We start from the raw sequence: 16,472 nt of genomic DNA, 5'->3' as shown, positions 1-16,472 counted from the left end.
TTAAGGGGACACACTGTTTCCTGAGGAGCCACGGCTGTTAGAACAACAGCCTCCCCATTCCTCCACCCGGACCACTAGGAAGCTCTAAGACTCGACACTCCTTACTGGACCACAGGAAGAATGGAGGCTCATTCAGAACTTGCTGGTGCTATTTTCATACCCTGAGCCTGAGTCTTTGTATAAAGGTCACTCCTCCAGAGAGAAAAATGCTCTCTGGGTCCTCCTCCCGGGCTTAGAAAATTAGCCTTTGATAGAACAAATGTGCAGGAGAACACTCTAATGGCATTCTGTGAAAATAAAGTTTCAGTGTTTCAGTTGACTTCTCCAGAAAGTTTAACAGCATTTAGTCTTCCTTCATGCACCTAAAAAAAACTGTAATTGAAAAATTAAATTGATCATGGGATTTTTAAAATTCCAAGGTTCAAGATTTGTTGAGGGAACAAAAAGCAAGATCTGAAATAAAGGCTTTAGACCCTTTAGTGAATTTAAATAAGGTACAAGAAAAACGGAAAACCACTGGGAATTTTTAATATCACAAGTTAAGAAGACAATGCACTTTAAAAACAAAACTATTGGAGCATAGCTATGTCCTGCGAGGCACAAAACAGCAACGTGATGTCAACAGACAGGGAAGGATTAAGTTCCCCCTGCAGGGAAGGATCCAGACCCCTCTGCAACTCTCGGGAATGCTGCCCCATTTTCCTATTACATGCCAAAGATCAATGAGCTGATTTTAAAAAGTGACAATTTCTCTAATATTTCTGAAGTCAGGATGAAACATTAATAAAAAACCACTGCAATTTTCACTTACTGTGTTATGAAGAAAAAATGGATTCAAACAAAACTAGTTAGACTATTATGAAGCTGAGTAAGTGGGGAGGATCAGAGGGAATTAGGAGAAGATTGTTTATCATGTGGAGTGAGATATGCTGTAGAAAACATAGAACCAACTTGGCAGCTATTTTAAGCACAATTTTCTGTGTATCTATTTTACAATGCCATAAATCTGGAATTGCACATCACACACATTCTTTCAAAGGAAATATTATTGAACACTGAGTGGGAAAACAACTTAATAGTGTTTATCTGATATTCCTATTTTCCCTAACTGAAAATGAATAAAGAATCAATATTAATTTTATAATTGTACAGAATTTACAAAGTATAACCTCTCTCTCCCCTTCATATCCATTGCATGAATGATCGAACAGAGCCTTGAGCAAGTAATCCAACATACTCTCATACTGATTAATGATTTTGGGTGTAAAATTTTCCAATTATATTGTGAATTATATTTTCTGATATCCTTCTTGACTACCCTTAACCTTCATTTGGAAGCCAATATACATCCTTCACGGTTGAAAACAAACAAACCTATCATCTTTTAAATGCCACTGCCAAGAAACACATACTGTGTTTTACAATTCACAATATGGCTTCGCATGGAACTGAGGTGGGGGAAGAAGGAGAGTAGGAAAAGACATTTAAACAGTTTCTTAAAAATCACTACAGTTCCTATTCTCTTTCACTGAGAAATAACCTTCAGAGGTCTAAATTTAATTTTCTTCCAGACCTTTTCTATCTACTCCAATTTTGTTCATTTCTTTTGGGCATGGGAAAATACGAAGAGGGAAAAATAAACATGAAGATATATATCTATATCTATATCTATATCTATATCTATATCTATATCTATATCTATATCTATATCTATATATATATATATATATATATATATATATATATAGAGAGAGAGAGAGAGAGAGAGAGAGAGAGAGCACATCAATGAACCGAATACCTAAAATAATAGTTCAAAGAAATATTGGAGGAACAACCTTCCTCATTTGTCCTTATTCTGAGTATAAGACCTTACCTACTCTTACATGCCAAGGTGTTCCATGACAATCATGATCCATAACAACTATGGACCTTATATTTTATAGCATTTTAGATTTATCATGCCTCATAACTATTTTAATTGGGAAGAAATGGAAGCTCCAGGTGTTAACTAACTTGCCCACAGTCACATGACTTAAAGTAGAATGTCTTTTGGGAAGAAATGTGGAGAGGTTTTGTATCCAAATGGTCAGCATAAATACCACACAAATCACCCAGACTAACTAAGGTGTTTCTTTCAAGATCCTCTTTGTGTTCTGCTAAATGTTTAAAATACAAGTTATAATCAGGTGATTATGAACATCGGCCTGGACACAGCTGTAAAGGAACGGACTTTGCTTATATGTGGGCTGGAAACTGGTTAGATTAGAGCCATTGCTAGGGGGACCTGCAACATTTGTATGTCTAATGAATAAGAATGTATAGTTGAAGGAGGAAGGAAGGGATTGCAGCAATATTTGTAAAAACAGTGGAAAAACTCTATCATCTGATTAGGGAGGGAGAAACACAGAGATCACAGAGGTCACAATTATTACACCATTATGTTAGCCCCCTTTACTTCTTGTTTAGCCTGAGCTCTGAAGACTGAAGAACCCCAAGGAGGGGTGTTTGACACCGAACCCATGCCTCTCTCTTGGACTGTGTCCCTCTACAGGGAGTGCTCTGGAATGCTGTGGGAGAGCTCTTTGATTGTTGGAACAACTAGGGGCCTTGCTGGAATTTAATTGGCAGGGCCTGGAATGCCAAGAGTCCTACACTGCAGTGGACCGTCCTGTGCCAAGAAAGGATTGTCCAGTGTCACACCTGACTTTCAAATACCCTGGTGGACAGTCACCACAGGTGAGAGGCCTGTTTATAAGTCTCAGAACTTAGAGCCTGATTGAGTTTTACACTTAATAGAAAGTATTTTTTTTAATATATTTTATTGATTTTTTACAGAGAGGAAGAGAGAGGGATGGAGAGTTAGAAACATCGATGAGAGAGAAACATCGATCAGCTGCCTCTTGCACACCCCCTACTGGGGATGTGCCCGCAACCAAGGTACATGCCCTTGACCGGAATCGAACCTGGGACCCTTGAGTCCGCAGGCCAACGCTCTATCCACTGAGCCAAACCGGTTTCGGCAGAAAGTATTTTTTTATGCACAGAATTTTCCAGCAACACTAATATAATGTAAGTTGAGAGAAAACTATACTTTGTCTTGTGTGAATATTTACCATTCTGGAAATTCAGGTCACGTGCAGCAATACTGCAATACAGCTCCATTGGCAGCATCCCATTCATGTAATTCTGCACAACCATCGGACTCCATCCTGTCATCTCCTTTACTCATTTCCCAGTGTTAAGTATGGAGATATTTATTCTCTATACTTTCATTTTATTTTTTCCCTTATGTTATGTTAAAGTTGGGGCATTATATTGATTTTTTTTAACTTTGTGCATTGGTAGGTTATACTCCCGATACATTTTATTGGGATGGTAAAGGTGACAATGTGTCTGGTAGGACTGAGAGCTAGGGCTGTGGACCATTCTTTCTTTTTCTTCACTCATGGCCTAGGGAACTATGCTATCTCCTGGTTTTCCTGAAGACTCTTCATCTGTTTCCCCTGTATCCAGCTCTTAAAAGCAGCAGTGTTCCCCATAGTTTCATCCCCACCTGAGTTTAATGCTCACAGAAGGATATTCTTCCATTTATTTTTAGAAAGAGTGGAAGGGAGGGGGAGAGACAGAGAGAGAGAAACTTCCATGTGAGAGAGATAAATCTATTCTTAGTGATTTATTTCTCCCTCTTACTTCTTGGACTTTGACTAACACTTATTGGCCAAATTGCTCCCACCTCTTTTGCTGAATTTCACTCCACATTTATTTGTCACTGTAGAGTACTTAGATATTCTATCAGTGCAGTATCTCAAATGAAGCAAGTCCAAAACAGAACATATTATCTTCCATGCAAAATCTGTTCCACCTGTATCTTTTATTTTCTTGGTTAGTGATGATATAATTTAACAAGTCTGACAAATCAGAAAACTTAAATCATTTTAGATTAATTCATCAGTTTTTACTTTAGCAAAGCAATTGTTCACCACATCCAACCAAACTATCCTATATCTTGACTATTTTTAAAATCTATCTAAAGCACAAGTGTTTACACTTTTTCCGAAATATAATATAGCAGTATTGAAGTCTTAATGTTAAGTGTGATTTAACTCATTAATTTTACTTAAGCTATACACAGCCTATGAAAAGCATCATTTTAGATAATTTTTAGGCACAAAGATGTTAAATATAAGATTTTTATGAAAACTTGGATACCACCAATAAGGGAATAAGGGAACAGTTTGGTATTTTTAGTGTGCATCCATACAAAAAGCCATTAAATTTGCTAATGGAGTGTCTTTATTATAACAACTGCTTTTCATAGTGTTAAATTAAAACATCAAGATCTAAAATTATCTTAAACCATATGAAACATGCAGGGGGAAATGACTGGAATGAATCATTATTGGAGGTTATCTCTGGTAAAAGGATTATAAATTATTTGTATTTTTCTCTTAGTATTTTATTTTATTTTTTGTCTTCCAGACTTTCCACAGTGCTCATGGTTTTCCTACAAATAACTATTTTAAGTCCTTTTCAGGTCTTGTCCATCATGCCTGTACCACAGTTCAGCCTCCTAAGGCCCTTTTCTTGCTTCCTGCATCCTTTCCCTTCATTCCTCCTCCATGCTGCTATTGGTGAATTTTTCAAATTGTAGATGTGTTTATGGAGTTCCCTTTCTACTGGCTCCCTACCATGCAAAGGTCAAGCAGCACACACGTCAGCATGTCATAAAAAGGTCAGACAACTTCTCTCCCAAGTCTGTTTTTTCAGCCTCATCCCGTGCAATTTCTCACCAACAAAGAGACCTTGCCACCTTTGCTTGAACAAGCCATGGACTGTGGCACGTTCTGTAACGCAGTTTTCTTTGATAGGAATGTCCTTTCCCCCCTTTGCTGCCAGATCAAGTCACAGGTTTATCCTTAAGACTCAATTCAAATGCCATAGCCTCTCTGAAGCATTTGCTGACAAAGTTAGGAGCCACTTACACTCACCTCCCAAACATTGTTGTGGATGCTCTCATGTTTATCTCTTGATATAAGAAAGCTGTAGCCACAAGAATTCCTCTCCTTGGGAAAATACTGTATCTTAGTAATTGTTTGTGTGTTTTTTTAATCCTCACCTGAGGGTATTTTCCCATTTATTTTTAAAGAGAGTGGAAGGGAGGGAGAGAGACAGAGAGAGATAAATACTAATGTGAGAGAGACACATCGATTGGTTGCCTCCAGCATATGCCCGACCAGGGCCGGGGATCAAGCCTGCAACCAAGGTACATGTCCTTGACCAGAATCAAACCTGGGACCCTTCAGTCCACAGGCTGATACTATCCACTGTACCAAACTGGCTAGGGTGTATCTTCGTAATCTTTGTATCCTAAACCCTGATACAAAATTGGACACACACAGGCACCAAGAAAGTAGCTGATGAACCACCAAATTAATGTCTGTACCCCAAGCTATAGTTTCTGATCTACACAGAAGGCAGAAGGAGCCAAAATGTATTGAAAGAAGCAGAACTACTTAAATTAAAGAGGAAATGACAGTTGGATTAAGCAGTGATTGACAACTGTTGGGAATTGTTTTAAAAAGGTGACTTACACTTTTACATTAAAAAGAAAATCTCGTGTGGCCCAGCCGGTGTGGCTAAGTGGTTGAGCATCAACCTATGAACAAGAAAGTCACAGTTCGATTCCCGGTCAGGACTTGCCTGGGTTGAGGGCTCCATCCCCAGTGTGGGGGTTGCAGGAGGCAGCCAATCAATGATTCTCACTCATCATTAATGTTTCTATCACTCTCTCTCCCTTCCTCTCTGAAATGAATAAAAAAATATATTTTTTAAAAATCTCTTGTACCTATGTATTTAAAATACATGAGTCTTTGAGAGTTGTGCTTAACACTTTTCCCCCCACTCTGGGGTCATGGGCTCCATTTCCAGACTCTTAAAAGTTTAATAAGAGCGACATGTTTAAAGAAATGACTAAGAATTCTTAGCAAAATTTCTATGACTTTAACAAAAATTCAAATTATATTTAACAAAAAACAAAAGCTAAAAATAATACCCAATGTTGGATGACACAGGTAAACAGCATACATTTCTGAAGAGGAATTTGTTAGTGGGTATAGATAACATTATAATGATCATATCATTTGACTCAGGAACTCTGAAAATAAAATGCTGGTGTTGTGCCTAACACTTTCAATAAAAATCCTAACTTGGGTTAAAACTGTGTTTTTGAGAAGTAAAACCAAACACCCATGGAAACACCTATGGGAAGGCAAGACACCAGATCCACATCACATCACAAATTTTTAAAATCTTAATGCCTGGGCCGCATTCTAGGTCAACTGAGTCAGAATCCCAGGGGCTGGAGCCCAGATATAAAGCATTTTTTGAAAGCCCCCGCTATTGAGAACCACTAATCTACATGAAAACAGTTTCCCCCAATTGTCAACCATCTCCCTGGAAGGAAACCTGTATCTTCATAATTACCTTCATTGTTAATCTCATTCTTAAAAAGGGAAAGCAAATGAAATATCCTTACTATCAAAGGGAAGTAAACAACACAGTGTAGTTGAAAGAACTGTCTTCATTCAGGGATGCTGGTTTTCATTTTAGTCTATTTTTTCCCTACTTTGAAAATACATTTTCAACATAAAATTCAAATTTGAATAAATGATCACATTGGAACATTTTGATGTTTTTAGGCCAAAGGAAAAAAAGCCTGGAGACTAACAAATTTTATAGGAAACGGAGATGTAAAAAGAAAATTGGCTATTTTAGGGATATTTCCCCCCATAGCATCATTTTAATAGCTTTGACTGGCAGTTCTTGCTGTAGGAAAAATGTGTTTAATCCCTTTAATCAAATTTTAAATGGTACAATGCTATATCATTTTTTCAGGAATTCACTTAATAGTGATGGTGATTTCAGACAACCAAGAGAACTGTGTGGTCAGTCATCCTAAGACGGCTTCCTGGCAGGATGTACTGATGAGAAGGTCACAGTGGGATAACTGTGGGGACACTGGGTTCCAACCTTTCCTTCCTGAGGGCTCCTTTTCTCCTTCGGGTTCTCACATCTTTACTCTCATTGCAGCCAATTTACCTGACTTGGGTATATACCTGCCCCCTTTAAACTGGCATAGTTAAGAAAATCTTCTTAATTTTTTTTAATGTATATATGACAGGATACTTTTTTCCAATTATTTACTAAAAACTAAAGAAAGAAGAAGAAAATAAAATAGTTAAAAATGGGAAATTTATAATACATAAACTTGTGAGCAATAGCAGCTAATAGTGCAATTTGGCTAGTATAAATTAATAACTCTAGAAATTATCTTGGTCATTTGATATCAAAATGCTGTTTGTTAGACTGACTTTTTCTGTTCTATTTAAAGATACATTTGGTTCTCTTGAATGATGAATGACTGAATTGATCCATCAATATTCGGAGCCCTAAGCCAATATTTGTATTTTTTATTAATTCATAATGGTATAAAAATTGTCCTCGAATTTTGCTTGGGTAATTTAAAATCTGTGTTATTTCATTTAAATGAATTATAAAGAGACTTGAATGGGAATGTTGATTACAGGTGACAAAAAATGGGGACCTAATTGGGAACTCCTAAGAGAGCCTTTATAAAGGGGGATTTAGATTCTTTAACAAGCACTAAAATGAATTCCAAGGACAGCTTATGAGGTAATCAGTTGATTGTTTTCTCCATGGATTTCCTTTTGGAAAAAATCAGCTTCTTAATTTCTTTAGGGCTCTGGCTGTTCAGCATCTGCCTCAATACAAACAACTCTGACGCCACCGCTCCTGGGAGACAGACTGCTATTTGTCAAATGTGACATTAGGATGAAGTCTGAGGATGGAGGATTACAATCAGATATCTTTACTCAAGATTTGCAGATGTGACTAAAATGAGAAAACACTCCTTTCACAGGATTTTACAGAGGGATTGCCTCACATTCATTAAGCAAAGTAACTTTAATTTTGATAACTTTGGCCTTTGTTTCCATTCCCCTCTCCCCCCCCCGCCCCCCCCCCCCGCCCCCGCTGCCCCAAGTTCCTCTACTCCTCAGAGACCTAGCCTTTCCCCAGGATAATCAGCAACCTGCGAGGCAGCAGAGGAGAGCAGCCTGAACCTGACTAACAGTCACATGATCCCAGCCTCTGGCAGGGTAAAGACAACATCTTGACCTAAGTTATGTTTCAGTTCTAGAGCCCTAAGGTGGGCTACTTTCCCATTAGAGCTAACAGAGAAGTGAGGGTAGGGGAGCTGAAAAAAACACAGTCCCCCTGACTGCCTCTATAGAGGCACTGGCTTAAAGCAACCACATGGACTAAAAGGAGACGGATGAAGGGGAAGATCCTGAATATTCCCGATTTTTAACCAAGAGCAATTTAGAAAGCACTAAATTGGATGAAGCAGACTGGCTGTGGCTGTGACTAGATTAAGTTTTTCTGCTGTCTGTCAGAAATAGGGAATTAGAGTTAGAATATAAATGTATTGACAGAAATAAAAAAAATATATTCTGTGACTGTGAAATCCATGTGTATTACAAGACTGATTGATTTTTCACAGTTTCCACTGATTAAATGTTATATGTGAATATTCAGTCAAGCTCAAATTCTATCCAGAAACAGCAGCCCCATGGTCTGCCATCTGCAAAAGATGGAGAAGCTGATTCTGATTGGCCATCTGGCCTTGACTTGATTTTACTCAAGGTCATTTTTAGAGCTGGAATGGTCTCGTAGGTCCAGCCCATGCTCAACGATCGGCAGTCCTGCCTGGAAGCACCTGGGCCTATGCAGTTCCTTAGTCCTGCCTAAGAGGTGAAATGTGCAGCCAAGCCCTGCTCACATGCATGACAAAACCACTGTCATGTCACAAGCAGGACCTGACCCTTCCGCTCACCTCTCCTTCCTAATGTCTTGTTGCGTTCTCATATTTCCCCTGAGTTTTCCAAACTATGTCAGTTCATAAGGCCCTCTCTTACATAAGCTAGGGACTCTCAGGTTCCATGTCAGTGAAGTGTTAGGTTCTCTTCAATTTACTTTTAGAGCAGGATGTGTCTTTCAGAGGTTTCTCAGAAAGACACACATTGACAAGAGTAATTTTGAAGCAATAAAGAATTGTTAGAGGCCAATGCACACCTGGGCAAATGAATTTTCACCATTAACTAACACATCTTTTCCTGATAAATGAGAAATATGTTAAAATGCTATACAAGATTAGGCAGATGTTTTTGCTTTTCATAAGGACTGGTGATCAACTGAATGTGACCTTTGTCTTAGACTAACAGGGCAAATATTCATAAAATAGTTTAGGGGATCATGTGATACCTATACCCTAGGAGTTATGTACTGAAACTTTAATTGTAGAATTTGATAAAAACAACATGGAGACACATTTGATAAAAACACATTCTTCATAGTCAGTATATGAAATAGGAGTAATGGTAAAGCCATCTTGCAATATTATTCTACACAAGGACATGTGATAAATGTATGCAATCCCTGAAAGGGACTATTTTGCTAGCTATGTTATTCAGTTTCTATCAAGTGAATTCCACAGCCCTAGTCAGAGCCCAAAGAGAACAGCTCTACTTAACTTTGCAGAACTTCTAGGTCTAAATACTGCAATTTGGGGGGATTCACCCAACAACATGATGAGGGTTGCTCTTCTGTGCAGGGCACAGTGCACCCTGCAACAATACCTTGGGCTAAGCCACATTTGATTTTTATAATGGCCTGTGAAAAGGCCTGGGCTCTCATGTCTGCATGACTCCATGTCATGGACATTAGAAGAAACACTTCTTTAACACTCAGGCAGTGCTCTTTGAGACCTGGTCTAGAGAACAAAGGAAATGAACATACCAGAATATCAGCAGATTGCTTCAGATGTTCTGACCCCTGCTTAAGCTGCAGAGTTAGGCCAGCGCTCTGCTTACAGATGTGAAGTGGTGACTCTGTAAGAGGAAGGGAGGGATACCCTGAAAAAAATACAGTCTCCCAAATCCATTAGAATGACCTGCTGTGATAGTCCAATATCCTCTAGTATCAAGAGAACTATTCCCAGTACCATTTAGTCAGGAACTAGATCTAGGAACTGGATCACATTCAAGGAAGTCAGTTAAAAAGATTTCCAGATAGTATAGCACTTATAAAGGTATTTAAAACAGAATTAAATAGAGAAATGGACTCTAGTCAATGTGCATTAATACTCAGTAATTACATGTAGCATTCCCTAGTGTCCAACATTGGGTAAATATCTGTTGAAAATCCTCAACAATTCTGAAAAGTACTATCTGTACTATAATAATTTATTTTTACAGATAAAGAAACAAAGGCTTAAAAAGAAGAATCAATGGCCTGAGGACCTATAGCAGGTAAGAAGAAGACCTAGGATTTGAGCTCAGGCAGTAGAATCTCAGGCCAGAACTTTTTGCCCTTGCCCTGTACCATGGGTACTTTCTCCTAGGCTACTTGCAGTGCTGTTATTTCTCATGCAATGAGTGGACAATACAGCCAATTTGTAGAGAAGCTTCTGCTCATTACTGAAAGAGAACACCACAGTAGAATCAAAACACTCATACATTTTAAGGACCTTGAAAGCTGCCAATAAAGTTTCCAAGACATTTCACAAGAAACCTGGAGCTTATTAAGGGGTTGTCAATCATTTCATGTGGATTCCAACACTGGACTAATTTATTTTAAAACTAGAAATGCAACATGCAAACTTTATGAAAAAAAAAATCCTAAAGAAAACCTGGGATATCTAACAACCAATTTATGAGTGAGTAATACATATCTCCAGACTATACCAATCCTTAGTCAATTTACAGAGAGCAAACCATTTCCCAGCTTTGGAGTCAATCCTCTGAGAGTGACACTAATAAAAACAACAGCCAAATGGCTCAGCCACTAAGGAAACTACTCTAAAGGACAGCTTGTAATCATGTTGACAGAGGCTTGAGAAACACCTAAATCCAATCCCAGAGTCCTTACTGTACCCATCAGACTGGAACATTGCTAAAAAGGGTCGTACCTTCAACATTTGTGGCTTTCCTGGGTTTAGTCCTTTGCCTCTTTCAATATCTTTCCACTTATGGCAACCCAGCCCCTTGCCATGACCTTATCTGTTGCCATGGTTACAATTACAGGCTGAGGATTCACAAATCTTTGGTCTGATTGCTCTTGAGCTCTGACTCTTCAGGATGTCAAATTGCCTTTGGTATGCTCTCCTGCACCTGGAACTCAACATGTCTAAAGCTCAGCCCCCTCCTAACTCCTTTTCCCCAACCTCAGGAATGGCGTCATTAAACATCCTGCCATTTTTACTCTTCCCTCTTCATTGCCCTCCATATTGAACAGGTCCACAAATCTGGGCAAGTTTACCTCAGACACATCTCTCAAATCCATCTTTTTTTATTTTGTTGTATGTCCTGTGTACAAATTTATGATATATCTAGGGCATTATACCACCTAACTTGTCTCCCAATATCTTGTCTCCTCCCATTTTAATACTGTTTACATACAATTGAAGGAATTATATTGCTAAAACAAAAATTATATAATGCCATTCTCTTGATAATAACCCACTAATGTGGCTTTCATAATTGTTGGCAGGATATTCCAAACTCATCAGCTTATATAGAAGTTTCTTTACAACCTGCCTTACCTTACCATTTCCAATTCATCTCTATCCCCCACTCCAAAGTTTGTTCATAATGATCTAATAATGGATCCCTTAAGTAGGCTACTGATTAGGAGACAATGGGAACAAGATATTCTAATGGTTAAGACAGAGGACTTTTCAATTGCATTCATGTGAACTGAATCACAGATTTACCTCTTACCAATGTAATAACCTATGTGTACACTCTAAGAGAGATTTCCCGGGTCTCAAAAAATGGGACAAATAAGGTTATCATCAGCAATGGTTAAGTTAATGAGTTAACTATTATAATCCTTATCATCAGGTATATATACAACTATAATTTAATGGAGAGCAAATTTTCAAAGAAGAAACACTGTGCAAATATGTTATTATTACTTAAGCAATGATGTCCTCAAGGCTTATATTCTTTGGTCTCTAGGGGTTCTTGAAGTGATAGTGTGTAAAGAAATTGAAATAGGTTTGTAGCAATGAAGAACTATCCTGTTGAGGATCTGATAATACCCACTTTTCTCTACCACTGACTTAGTAATTCATTGATTACAGAACTTCCATATGATAGACCTTACATTTTTCTTTTCTTTACTATGAGTTGTATTTCCAAATATACCTGATTATAAAAATTTTATCTTATACTTCTTGGCATCTCAACACTACATAGCCCAACACAAAATTCTTAGTAGACTATCAATAAATACTGAGTCAGAGTGAGTTATCATGCTAAAGATTGCTAATCCCTGTGGTAAATGCCAAAAATTAAATTCATGAGTTTCTGATGTTGGTGCACCATGATGTTTTTTTCCCCCAAGGAAATAAAGATTATACTTCATAAAAGAAAAAAAAATTTTACAATTTATTTTGTTATGCTGTACAAAGCAAAATGCAAATTAGCATGAGCCCATGGACACAGAAGCTAAAATGACATTTTGAGCAATTAAGTACTTTAATTATAATGTTGATAAACAGAGTTCATAACATGGAAGCCATTTTTCTCCAGGTTACCTGCACTACTTGACACCAGTAGATGTGCACAGTGCTTATAAAAATATCAGCTAACATTTGACTGCAAGTGAACAAGCCTGTGAGTCTGGTCTTTAGCTGGAGAACATCTCACAATGCCTCCTTGGGAAAATGTTGTTCCTTTCAAATATTCTGTCTCCATAAATTTATAACTTATAAATGTTTCTTTAGATAGCAATATTTTAAGGATTCAAAAAATCCTATCCAGAAGTTGTTCTGAGCTTCATTAAAATCCACTTACTGAGTATGGGTATAACTAATGATATTAGCAGGAACTATGTGCCAGGCACCATTCTAAGCACTTCACACATACTAACTGGTAGGCATTACTACCTACATTTTACAGATATGACAACTGAGGTTTAGGGGTACAGCCTCGGTTTGCACACAGTCTGTCCATTCCAGGAGCTCTGCTCTCAACCACCATGCCATTCTGCTAACATAAAGTAGAATTCAGTAAGTGCTGAGTTTTAGACATCTCTTTGGGAACTCAAAGGAAGAAGAAAGTATTTCCTATTAAAGTTCCGGAAAGACCTCAAGGAGAAGGACGTGCAGGATTCTGATTGGCGGAGATGGAATAGGCATGATAACCTAATAGTCTAATAGATTATTTTGAATTATAATCCAGAAATCAAGAAATTTTCCATTGGGAGGACTAACACACTGAAACGCACAGGATGAAACACCAGGAACGAGGATGAAGTTCAGAAACTTCAGCTGCATATGTTTAGAATGATTGCTTCCTGGCACGAGTACAGCTCATGTGAAAAAGATGAAGAGATTTTGGCCAAACGGAAAGTCAGAACAAGCCAACAGCATTAGATGGATGCCAAGAAAATTAACTGGACCCTAAGTGGCACAGAAGTATATCACATAGAAAGGGGAGGAAATTACCCTAAATGCAGCAGAACTGGAATTCAGCTGTGGACATCGCATTAAGGACGGATGTTGACAACCAGGACAGAATTCAGAGCAGAATGGATGAGGAGAGACCATCAAAAAGCCATGCCACATGTGAAAGAAATGCTGAAAGCACTGGAGAAATGTAGAAGGCTCTGAGGAAGCATGATCACTGTCTTCAAATATTTCAAGACCTGTCTTGGAAAGAACAATCTGTGTAGAGTCACTCATGATATAGAAATAGAACCAATGGGAGGATAATAGAACAAATAAATCAACTAATATTAATGCCAACTCTATATCAGCTATGGGGGAGGAGGAATGTTACTGAGGTAAAAGAAGTAATCAATACTCATGGGGCCTACATGCTTACCAGAGACAAGATAATGCTTTTAAAAAGAATACTCATCTTTCTGAGTAGGGAGTGCATAAATATTAAAGGAAAGATATTGATAACCAGTCTTTACCCATTTGGAGAAGTCAAAGTTGAAGAAAGCGGTGAGACAGTATTTTAAGGATAAAAGAGACTTGGAATTTGAGCTAAACTTTGACAGATGAATCCATTTACAAAAGTCACCACCCCAAAGCCAAATCGTCAGTAAACAAAACTGCAAACAGATTTCTGAAAATTCTCAGAGAATCCACTTAGGGTTTAAGAACATATAATTCTCTGTAATGCACCACTTCTCAAACTGTTCCTAAGAGGTGATATGACTCCTTTCTCCTCTCAAACCAGTGCTTCTCCTGCCCCCCGCCCCCCCCCCCCGCCCCCCACACACACACCAGCACAGTGACAAGATGTACCTATTACTAGGGAAGAGAAATGGGTACAACATTCTTCAAGATAGTAGGTCAGAAAAGAAAGTAAAAATGGTCTGAGAAAAGAGAACAAGGGGACCCCATTAATGAGGAGAAACAGCCTCTCTGAATTGTTCAAAGGCCTGCCGATATTTCCACCAAAACCTCAGAGAGTTTTCCTATTATCTCCAGACCGAAAAACACAGACAGATAAGAAATTTGTCATTCAGTCAGCATTGTGTGGGAAAAAATGCCCAGGCCTGGGAGTCAAACTTTTACATTCTTGCCCTGCCACTCATCAGCTGTCTAGACTTGGTCAACACATGTAACCTCATTGTGCCTCAGTTTCCTTCTCTGTAAACTGTGCATAGCCACTTCTGCATGGAGTCTTTGTGGAGATTAATGAAAGAGTATTCCTAAAATGCTGCACACATTCTGTAATTCCACTCCTACCATTACCACCATAACCTATAGGTTTCTAGTGGTAGATGTTTTTTTGGCAGCTCAGATACCTCTTTTCTTTGGAAATTATACCACTTTTTGGATAGTTCAAGATGAGTTTATCTAATATCACTTTCTGATTTCTTCAATTCCATACATTTTGAAGGGATGGCAACTCCTTATTGGTAAGGGATTTCCATGGATTTACCTTTTTGCAAAAAGAGATTATGCTTTAGGGTGTTTTGTTTTGTAAAGAAGAGGTGGGGGTTCTGTGGGGGGATTGAGGGGGAGGAAAGGGGTGGGAGGACGGAGGCAGAGGAGGTGGGGTGAGAAGGAAGAAGAGGAGGAGCTGCCACTTCTGGAGCTAGATCAAGTGATAATCCTGTAGCACTTTAACTGTAACATACTGGAAGATTCATACCTACTGAATAATTTGAGGTTGGCAAAGAAGGAAATGAAAGACAATTAATGTTTAATAAGGTATTATTTAAAAAGAATCTTTTGAAGTGAACTTTTTGCCTCCATTTATTTATATGTCTAAAGGGCACCCTGTCTTCACTATTCATACAGTTCCTGCAGGTGTCCCACACCAGTGCTGAAAGCGCTTATCAACCAGCTGGGCTCCCAGTAACTCCTGCCTTCAGCAGGCAGGGCTGGCATGGGTTATTGCCTCATTCCTCCCGCATTCCTTCTGAGGTTTATGGAAGCCCTATTTGTAATGAGCTCCGCAAATTGTGGAACAAAAAGAAAAACAGGGTGAAGTATCTCTGATAACATCTACTAATTCCAGAAGTTTCAGGTGGTTAAGTATACAAGTAACCAAATTATTGTGATTTTTAAAATTTTTATCTTTAGCCCGGCCAGTGTGGCTCAGTAGTTGAGCATCAACCTATAAACCAGGAGGTCACGGTATGATTCCTCGTCAGGGCACATGCCAGGGTTGTGGGCTCAATCCCCAGTCGAGGGGTGTGCGTGCAGGAGGCAGCCGATCAGTGATTCTCTCTCATCATTGATGTTTCTCTCTCTCTCTCTCTTCCTCTCTGAAATCAACAAAAACATATTTTTTTTAAAAAAATTTTATCTTTATTGTTGAAAGTATTGCAGATGTCCCCTTTGTTTGTTTGGTGTGTTTTTTTCCCCATTGACCCATCCACCCACGCGCACCCCTCCCAGGCTTTCACCACTCTGTTTTGTGAAGCACCAAGTTGGTTTCTTGGAAAGTCTAAACGAGATTGATCTACAGCTAAACAGAAAATATCATTTGCGTACCTGGCTCCAATTTTACTATGTATATTCTTAAGAGAAAGAAAAAAGTTTAAATCTTTATGTTCATTTATTTAAATACATCTAACAAATAGAGAATTACTTCAGTCATAGCTCAGAGAGACAAGAACTTGTTTGCTCACTTACAAACCCTGAGTGTGTGTTATCTGAGCTTTGTAAACGCATCATTTATTCATCACTAAAGTCACCTAGCAATGAATGGCCAGCTAATCAGCACTTACGTTATCCAAACACTCCTCACAGTAGTTTTCCCCCCTCAAATAATCCACAGACTTCTCTATCACTAAGAAACAATTCCCTTCTCTCAATCCTTCCTTCCTTCTGTTTATACAAGCACCGGGGGTGTTTGCTC

The 16,472-nt window shown here is 38.5% G+C and overlaps 1 protein-coding gene across 4 annotated transcripts in view; it reads right to left on the bottom strand.

Annotated features, from left to right (window-relative positions):
- The window catches only part of ARHGAP28 (Rho GTPase activating protein 28), a 143,629-nt gene that overhangs the window by 79,208 nt on the left and 47,949 nt on the right, over positions 1 to 16,472 (bottom strand). For 2 of the 4 annotated variants that reach the window (XM_079783399.1, XM_079783400.1), the window contains exon 2: positions 9,877 to 9,968. The exons of the other annotated variants lie outside the window; for them this stretch is intronic. The gene's annotated coding sequence lies outside the window, so the exon portion shown is untranslated. The remainder of the gene's footprint in view (positions 1 to 9,876; positions 9,969 to 16,472) is intronic. 4 annotated transcript variants of the gene reach the window in all.

The sequence above is a fragment of the Cnephaeus nilssonii genome (genome assembly GCF_951640355.1).
Source record: "Cnephaeus nilssonii genome assembly, chromosome: 11".
Taxonomy (NCBI): domain Eukaryota; kingdom Metazoa; phylum Chordata; class Mammalia; order Chiroptera; family Vespertilionidae; genus Cnephaeus; species Cnephaeus nilssonii.
Note: the sequence above shows the minus strand (reverse complement) of the source record. Positions and strands in the feature narration are given on the sequence as shown.